We start from the raw sequence: 10,166 nt of genomic DNA on the forward strand, positions 1-10,166 counted from the left end.
CCATGCCAGATCGGAGAGCCAACCCTGTGTAGTTTGAGATACATTCCCTTCGTTGCACTCGCTTGGGTTAATTGGCCATTAGTGTCCTGTCTCCAGAGTGGCCCATGGAGATCTCTCTTCAAAAACAACATAACTAATTTCATGATTTTCTTTTCTTGCTGAGGACCATCTTTCTTCACCCCTATCTGCGGACATTCAGCATGTTGAAAGTAGAGCAATGGAAGCCCTGGTCATTGCAGCCAGCCGTGCAATAGAAATGGCCTCTGTTGTGCTCGTAATGATGGTTAATTACCTGGGTTTGAAAGGAAACAGTTTGTTAGCAGTTACGCAGCTACAGAGTCCTGCCTGTCTTACATGCTCTGGTCTGTTCTCAAGACCTTCAGAATAAAAATGGAGACATAGTGAAATGTACAGGCAGTAACAAACGCTGTTTCTCATTTGTTGATGCTGGGAGCAGGGGCATTTTGCTGTGCTGAGTTTCCTTGTGAGTGAAGGGTGTTAGTCCCAGGGAAATTGTCTTCCTCTCCTGAGGACTGTCAAGCACATTCCTGCCCTTCCCTTTGGGAACCCTGTCATTGGAGTTGCAGAGCTGTAGATGGTGTCTACAGAATGATCTCAACGACACAGAAGGAGCAGGCTTTGCTGAGGAGGTCTAATAGCTGCAGTGCCTGAGGAGCCTCCTCCTTTTGCTGAGCCTGGCAGTAAGGTCCTTCTGCTCCTGCTTATAGCCTCTGCCCAAATCCCTCAGTACATGAGCTAGCTCCTATCAAAGCTGGAGAGGCTGGATGAGTCCAGCCAGGTGTTTGGCTAATGCTTCACAAGGAGCAAGTTTTTCCTTTGCTTCCCTCTACACTGCAATCCTTCTGCTGACAGGCAAGATGTTAAAATAAAGGCGGTGTGGCCCCTATTGATTCTACCCAAGGCTTTTTTTTTTTTTTCCCTGTGGAAGCCTTACACGCAAAGTCTTGCACTGTGCCTTTCAACTCAGGCTCTGGATCAAGTCTTGCAAAGATTGGGTGCAGCTGCAAGACTGCTGGAGGGGTTTTTATCCTCACATCAGATGGAGCCGGGGCAAAAAAAAAAAAGGGTAAATCACAGAGCCAGCAACTTTCTTGGCGTCTCTGGGATTGTGGCTCCTCCTGCCCCTCCGGCCTTCAGAAATGTACTCGGCAGAGCTGCCCGCATAGAAAAACAAATGCATCCCAAACCAAAACAAACAGAGTTGGGTGTTGGTAGTGAATGGGCCAACACTGTGTGCTGGCGTCATCTCTGCCCACTGCCAGCACGTTGTCATAGGAACAGCTGGATTATTTTACAATCCAGCTGTGGAGCCAATTCTCCAAAGGAGTAGCCTGGAGGGAGGAGAGAGGGGCGGGCAGAAGGGAGCACTGCTGCATTTTCTGGTAACTGGAGGGAGGAGAAGTATTAATGGAGAGAGGGAGGGAAGGATTACCAGTGAGTGCCATCTATCATAGCCTGAAACTGCAACCAGTCATTTCCAGATAACTGACTCCCTGCTGTTAGCTGCATCTGAGAATTACAAGCTGCCCTGTGGGAGAAGGGGAGTGAGGAAAAAGGCAAATCTTTTTGTGTGGAGGCTGATAACGTGTATCACAGCATGTTGTCCCGCAGTGACCGTGGCTTGCCAGCTGCAGGGAGTGCTGTGCACCTGTATGGGGCCCCACCACACCAGAAAGTTGGAGCTGATCAAGTAATGGGTGTTAGCTCACCGGAGAAAGATTCATCACCATTTCCCTTGCCTTCTCTGAAAATATTTGTTGCCCTGTTTCCTTTCTGGAAGCTCCTTGGATCCTGTTTTGATGCTGCAAAGCACTGAGGGCATCGTAGGTACCTAAAGGGAGGTTTAGTCTTTGTGTTGGTGAAGGCTGTCATACCAAAATGAACACGCTTGGTCCGATGGCAGGATGTTTGCTCTTCAAGTGAGCTCCAGGCCTTGTGGTTTAGCAAGTCACACTGGTTTTGTGCTTGATGAGTACCCTGCAATGAAGATTTGGTGACAAAAGCGAAGAGCTTGCAGCGGTTGTGAGAACAAAAGCAGTGCCTTTGGTCTGATACAGCTGGGGCTGCGGAGAGTTGCTCTTCTAGAAGGGGAAACCAGGCAGAAGGAAAATTGCCTGCCTGCAGGAGCGCTCCCAGCTCAGGTGGGAAGCGAGATAAGGTGGAGAGGCTTGACTGGAGGTGGTAGTGTTAGCAGCTCTCTGGTGTGCCGTGTCCAGGACGTGGTTACACTCGCGGTGTCTGAAAATAGACACACACACACACACCCCTCCTGTTTTAGCCCATTTTAGTGTTAGAAGTGGCGTCACAGAGCCCCGGGACGCGGTGGTGAGGGCGGCGGGAGCTGCTGACGCCGCGGTCCCCGGTGGCGCCTGCGAGCCGCGGCCGGTAGAGGGTGCAGCCGGTCGGGCCTGGTCCCGGCAGCGGGCGGGCGGCGGGGGTGCCGGGCAGCGTCCCGACCCCTCTCCCAGCCGGGCTCCCCCGCAGCTTGCTTCTGGCGCAGATCTAGTCTAACTCGCCCTTGGCGAACAGCTCAGGGAGACCCGCGGTGACGGCGTGGCCTGGGCTTGTCTTAGCGCTCCTGGAGCTAGAGCTCCTCTGCGTTACCAGGGCACGGGCCTGCGGCTCCCGGGCTGGACAAAGCCAGACGCCCCCTGTCCACTGCACTCACCTTACCTGGGGAAAAACGCAGGGGCTGGCAGCTGCCTCCTGTCAGCTCTGTCAGTCTGCTCTGCAGCCTGGCTTGGCTCTACAGAAATTCTCCTTATATCAGTCACAGGGAGGGACGTCCAAGCAAGAGCTGAGCACAGGCTGACTGCCAGGATAGATGAATTAACCTGCTGTAGAAACCAGGGTCTTGCTTCCGCCTTGCCAAGTCATCTGGCTGCTCTGATAGGCCTGGCTGGCTCTGGAGACCCCTTCCCTCAGTAAGTTTGCAGACGACACCAAGTTGGGCAGGAGTGTTGATCTGCTTGAGGGTAGAAAGGCTTTACAGAGGGATCTGGACAGGCTGGATCGATGGGCCAAGGCCAATTGTATGAGGTTCAACAAGGCCAAGTGCCGGGTCCTGCACTTGGGTCACAACAACCCCATGCAGCGCTACAGGCTTGGGGAAGAGTGGCTGGAAAGCTGCCTGGCAGAAAAGGACCTGGGGGTGTTGGTCGACAGCCATCTGAATATAAGCCAGCAGTGTGCCCAAGGGGCCAAGGTGGCCAATACCATCCTGGTTTGTATCAGAAATAGTGTGGCCAGCAGGACTAGGGAAGTGATCGTCCCCCTGTACTCGGCACTGGTGAGGCCGCACCTCGAATACTGTGTTCAGTTTTGGGCCCCTCATTGCAAGAAGGACATTGAGGTGCCGGAGCATGTCCAAAGAAGGGCAGCGAATCTGGTGAAAGGTCTAGAGGACAAGTCTTCTGAGGAGCGGCTGAGGGAACTGGGGTTGTTTAGCCTGGAGAAAAGGAGGCTGAGGGGAGACCTCATCGCTCTCTACAACTACCTGAAGGGAGGTTGTAGCGAGGTGGGTGTTGGTCTCTTCTCCCCAGTAACAAGCGATAGGACGAGAGGAAACGGCCTCAAGTTGCACCAGGGGAGGTTTAGATTGGATATTAGGAAAAAATTCTTCACCGAAAGGGTTGTCGAGCGTTGGAACAGGCTGCCCAGGGAAGTGGTGGAGTCCCCATCCCTGGACGTATTTAAAAGACGTGTAGATGTGGTGCTTAGGGACATGGTTTAGTGGTGGTCTTGGCAGTGCTACATTGACGGTTGGACTCGATGATCTTAAAGGTCTTTTCCAATCTAACTGATTCTATTCTATCATAGAATTCTATGACTCCCAAGGCAGCACTTTCACATGCAGTCTTTGCCAGAGCTGGAAGGACAAGTCCAATTTTATTGCTTGATTTTGAAGTGATGAGTGCATGACAGATAAGAACCACAGAATTCTAGGGAGCTTGGGAGACTGGCATCATGATTTTGCCCTTTGTCGGAGTTCAGAAAAGATACTGAGCCATTTTCCATACTTCACTTGGCATTTTTGTTTATCTCATATATGGATTGATGCTGTATGTGCAGACTAGGGTCTAGGGCAGATTTGAAAGGGGGTATCTGTCCTGTACCTTACTAGTTCTTAACATTTTAATAAAATACAAGTCAGAGTTGCAAATAAATATTTTAGGCACTGCAGTACCTTCTTCCATCCATCCTGCTTTCTCCATTCTTCTGGCTCCTCCCAGTGGTCTCTGCTGACCCTGCCAGTGAAGACTTGCAGCCCCCTTTAGGGGGACTGTTGGCAGGGCTTTGAGTATTCACATCCAGCCTAGCTTTCAGCATGTGGGCTTCTTTACCAGCACATCTCCAAACTTGTGAGAGAAGCTCCAGTGAGAACTGGCAGGTTTAAATTATTTGCAGGATTTGGACTTACTAGTAAAGACACCTGTTCAAAAAAATGGTGGGCTTTTTTAGTAGTGCAGTTCTGGACCTGGCCCCTGTTTTGGGGGAGTTATTTACAGATGAAAATAGCACTGGAGAAGAGGTCAGAGTTTGGCCCGTAAAATACACAAAGAAAATTTTTTGCAGTTATTTCCACATTTTCAAGGAGATACAGAGATTCCTCTTTTCTCATTGTATTTTTGGTATCTACTGCTTTGGGGACATGTTTGAGGAGGCAAGCTGCAGGCAGTGACTAATGAAGTGTCTCAGATGTCTTTCCATGATGAGACAGCCACCAGTGTGGAAAATACTGCACTTTTTCTGGGGGGAATTTTGTCTCTTGCTCTCTGCTATAGGAAACCCACTTTCTTGTTGTTCTTTATTTTTGCCTTCAGCAGAGGAGGAAGATTTAGGGGTTTCAGGCAAGTCAGCAGGACCCTTTTTTCTAGAGCTTCAGAGATTCTCACTGTTGTGACATTCAGGTTAGACTTTGTTTCCAACTTATCCCCAGTCTCAGCTGTTACAAATTTACTCAGACTCATGTCCCCATGCAGCCCATCACCCTGACGCTGCACCATCAGTTGGTAAGACCTGCCAACCCTACTGCTGTTGTGAGTGATCTGTTGAGCTGACTGATTTGGCCAGTGCGGTGAAGCAATAGCAGTGGTAGCCCCCAGCATGCTGATATGCAGGCAGGTGGCTGTTGCCAGTGCATGGATCAGCTCTTGTGATGTGTGTAATGAGAGCAGCAATTGCTGGGTCCCTAGATTTTGCATGTATGCAATGTAGGATCTCTGGTTGCTTGTGATACAGCTGTACGGGGCTTTTACTCTTCAAAAGGTTGGCGTTGATGGGTAACAAGACTGTCCATCAGTAGAAATTACAGAAGACGAGACACGGAAGCTGGGGCAGAATGTGGGAAGGAAACAGAGAGAAGAGAAAATAAAATTGGTACAGGGTAATTGCAGGAGGGCAGGGGAGGTGTGGCTTTTATGGGGAGCACACCCCCTTGGTGTGGGTCCAGGGAGGAGCAAGCAGCTGAGAACGTTATTGTCCTGTGGAATTATTTGGGCTAAGCCTGATCCACATTGGCACTTTGAGGGTGGCATGTGGTAGCTGGAGCCCAGCTCTGCTCCAGGAGTTCCCCAGCAATGATAGGTCCCTGGCAAGGTGAACCCGAGACCCTGGAAAGTGACCCAGGGTTCAGCACCCAGGCTGCTGTGCCGCTGCTCCTGTCAGTGGTGGTGGTGATGCCAGTGCAGGGAACACATGCAGCAGAGTTAAAGTGTGCTGCTGCCCAGCTCCTTCTGCCTTTCATGTTCTGCCTTTTCTTAAGTGGTACTGTGCGAGGTACTCGTGGCCAGTGATGGATCTGGGCCTCCTGTGCTTGGTGCTGCATCCCCGGAAAATAAGCAGTCCAGCACTGAACCAGTGCTTAGCTGCACTTTCAGACAGAACTGCCCGTGCAAAAAGGAGCTTCAGGCACTCCATTGCATCGTTTGTCCAGGTTTTCCCCAAACTCCTGTGTTTGAGAGTGTCCTGTAAGGAGTCCAAATGCTTTTTTGAAAAGGATCATTGTCAGAGTCGTTCAGAGGCCCTGAATGTGTCTGCTATCTTGAACTGGAAATGTAGATAGCAGTGGTGTTGCTGGGTCTTGGCATTTGGCACCCTTCTAAGCATCAAGTATACCACTGGCCTTTAGGCATTAAAAAAAAAACTTGTAATATGTCAGAGTTGATTCCTCTTCCTCTGATTGCAAAAGCTTTTCTGCTTGTAAGCTTTTCAGTCTCCTAAGCTAGGCATCAGTTGTAATTTTTTTTTGGAAGGAAACATGATCAGGTCAGCTTTGGTGCTCCAATGTAGGTTTTAGCTAGTAGCAAACTTATTGGAATCACTTGATAATCAAAAATAAAGATGAAGATTTTCTCAAAAAAACCAAATGTGCCTTTGCTTATCATGCTTACGACCTTGGTATTGCAGCTGTGAAATCCCACAAAGGAGAAGGGCTTAAAAGTATGGACAAATGTGAAACTAATTAGCTTGGTGTCATTGTCCAAGCTGAATGAAGCGCTGAAAGAAAATAAACATTGGCAGTGAAACACAGCATGGATCTAAACAAATTTTTTCAGTAATAATCTGTAGTGCTTCCTTACTAAATGAATGACTGGAGAATTTTTTATTTTAAAGCTGGGGTTGTACTCTGACACCATCACCGCCAAGTCTGCACGGTTCGGCATGGACCTGCTTTTCCAAAGGGCTTTTGCCACAGAGGCTGGGCCAGACTCTCTCTCTCTCTCCTATCAAAGTCTTTCTTTGTGCAGGCAATCATGGTAGCTGCATGTGTCAACTAGGCATGCAGCTGCACGCAGAGTTTTTCCTGTTGCTTTGGACTCCTGCCTTTTAGAGATCAGGCCGTGAGTGGTTATGGTTTTTAAATTTGCTTTGCAACTAGTATGATCCCTGAGAGTGCCTTCATTTCCAGAAGGAGCTGGTCAATGGATTTGTCTTTAGATAAAGAATTTTCTATACTCTGCCTTGAGTGGAGCTTGTTGGCTGCAGGGAGGATTGTAGCTGCAGTTATATCTGCTGTGAAATTCCCAAGATTCCCATCACCACCCTCGTTTAAACATCCCCCAGCCCTGCTATAAACAAGTGAGAGACATTCACCCTGCACACTGGCTGGGAGCCAAGGATATCGGGTGCTCTGGCTGGAGACAGAAGGGGAGCACAGAAAATAGTGTCAAGTCATGAATCATCTCAGTGAGGATTGACAGCCACCATCAACAAAACCAGACAAACCTGGGGTCGCTGCTTAATAAGCAGTTTATTTCTTGTCGAAGCTACAATGTGCAGGCGAGCTGGAAAGGCAGCAAAGCACCGCTGGCAAGCAGCTGCCTGTGCTCTGTGCACATAGGGCACCTCCTTGCCATGTCCTGTTGCAGCAAGATACCTGTAGGGCCGTGGATGTAGTGTATGGGCCTCTCAGATGTTTCTGGCTGGTTTCCTAAGGTGACAAAGCCTATGTAATCATGCTGTTTACCATGGGGCCCTTCTGGCAACTTTTGAACGTGCTGGGCAGTATCAACCAAATTTGAGGGAAGAGTAGAAATTTCCAAGATTGTTACATTTCTACAAATTTTGTGATGCTCTACAGGTGGACAGAAGAATCAGGCCCAATTCAGCACCTTGCCTCGGGAGAGGCATGGAGAGTGCAGCTGGTATGGACCCTGGTCTGGCAGCTGTGACCTGTATACGCAGGGTGTGCACATAGGTACGACAGCCAGCACACACATACATCAGGACTAGCCAGAGCAGGGGATGGGAAGAGGTGTGAAGGGAAAGCCAGGATTAATGCAGTGCGGGAGAGGCGTATGAAGACAAAGGACACCAATGTGGAAATTGGCTCACCAGCTGTTTTCTTACGTTCCAAGATCCTTATCCAGACTGGTTTGTACCTCTTAATTCTGGAAAGAAATCTAGACAATCTGTGCTCATGAGTGAAGATTTAGATGCACCTCTGTAGCTTCACGCACTGAGTGTGAGACTCACTTGGTTGGCTGCATCCTAAGCTCCTCTTTAACCAGGTTTGAAGCTTGAAAACGGTGCCTCCATCCTGAGGGACTTTGGGGGGATTTAGGTGCAGCCCACCAGCTCTTGGCAAGTTTCCAAGGTGGCATGGCTTCTTTTCCTGGGAAGTCCTCACCTGGTCTATATATGCTGTCCCCTTGCCTCAGGTGTATGGGACAACAAAGACTAGGGGGGTGCTACAAGGCAGGTGAAGTTTTCCTTCGGTACTGCCTATGCAGAAAGTTCATGGGCCCACAGCCTTACGAGTTTTTTTTTGGCATAAACAACCTCTTACCCAAGCAGGAACCATAGTTTTTGCCTTATGGAGTATCTTACCACATTACTCTGGAAGGGCTGTAAGTCTGTTTTGCAAGGTGATCTCCTGCTGTACAACTAATGCCAGTGCATCCTCGCGATTAACTGCACACCCTCGGGGTTCCTCCTTCATCTGTGCCACACTGCAGCACTTCTCATCTGGGCTGATTTGCTGGGTTGTCCGTGTGCTTTGTGACTCTGGGGTCACCTTGACCACGACCCTCCTCTCCATTTGAATCGGGAGCACATGGCCTCTTGTCTGTGGCTCAAGGGTGCAGCCAGCCCCCTCTGGTCGCCAAGCCCCCTGCTTCTGCAAGGTTATACAAGGAAAGCTGAAACTTTCTTGCCAGAGGCGAGGGAGCAAATTCAGTCTCCCGCAGACCTGGAACAACGAACAGCTCGGAGGTGTGCTTCCAGGACACATGCCAGCACTGAACCAGCACCAAGAAGCTGCGGCAGGTTTACAGAAATGCCACAGGCAAAACGAGAGCTCTGGTAATTCACAGGCTCCCCAGGTTTGACAGGCAATCATCCAGCCTCACCTCTTGTATAAGACTGGCCCCTTCATTTCATGTAGTTACCCCTGTCCCACACCCAATAATATGTGCTTGCCAGCAGTGCTTTTGGGAAGTTAACCAGCCTCAGTGCAGAATCGAATGGAGACAGGGAATCTACCATGTCCATGGGTTGATCAGCCACACTCTACAAAACAGTGTTTTATTTCTGACCAGAAATTGCCTGGTTATGGCATCCGGCTGTGGTTCCCATTCTTCCTTTCTTCAGGAGATTAAAGACTTTTTGAGCACCCCATATTTACTTCCTGGGATTACAGTGGGATAAAGGCACTTTCTTCTGTTTGAGAGGCTAAACAGGCTGAGCTTACTATGGGGCAAATAGTGCAGCTCTCAGCCGTTGGAGTCTCTCTTCCCCCTCCATCCCCCAGTGGTCAACATCCCTTTTAAAGCAGGGAAGTAATGCTTTTGCCAGTGCTGTACACTGGCGTCAAGTACCTTCCTTTACCCCTACCCACCATGTCCTTCTCTGAGTGTCTACTGTAAGGACTCACGCTGGATTTTAACCCCTGTTCCCAAAGGGAAGTGCTTGGAGGCACTTTATATGATGCAAGGTGCGTGTTGAATCAGAGAAGGACAAAATCAGCAGTAACAGAAAATCTTTTCTGAGTTGTAAGTGCTTTAAAGGGCCAAAAATAATTAATCACTTCAGGGAAATCGGCTCTCTTGTCTACACAGAGGGTGGGAGAGAGAGAAAAGAAAGTGCTTTAGAAGGGAGAAAGGAAAGAAAGGTCCTTGCAGTGCCCCTGTCAGTACAAAAATAAATCTCTGAAGAGAGAGAAGGGAAACAATAGCAGCAGAAAGCTGCTAGAGCGATGGCAGAGCAGAGTCTTAGGAGCAGATCTCTTCCTGACTAAAGGCTGCCAGCTCTGGACCTTTGTGATTAGTTTGCTTTGGTGAACCCAGTAACCGCTGGCATGTACTTGTCTTTCTCATCCGTGGACTGCTTGCTAAACAGGCCGAGTGGTGATACTCAGGGCAATATCCTAGCAGGAATGTAGCTGAGCCATTGGATCAAATACTGGATTTGAACCAAACCAGTCCTGTTTTTGAGCAACTAAACTGTCTGGTGGGCTGGAAAAAACTCTGGGGAACCTTGACCAAGGTTGCTAGAGAGCAAAGTAGCAGAGAGTTTCCATCCAAAAAGGATCCAGGCAACATCTCCTTACAGTAAACAGAAGAAAGCCTTGCAGTTCTGTGATCCTTAAGCATAAGGGGGAGTGGATGAGGCTGCTGGGAGCAGGCTGACAGCCCTGGGAGGTT

Source organism: Aptenodytes patagonicus, chromosome 7 (assembly GCF_965638725.1).
Source record: "Aptenodytes patagonicus chromosome 7, bAptPat1.pri.cur, whole genome shotgun sequence".
Classification (NCBI taxonomy): domain Eukaryota; kingdom Metazoa; phylum Chordata; class Aves; order Sphenisciformes; family Spheniscidae; genus Aptenodytes; species Aptenodytes patagonicus.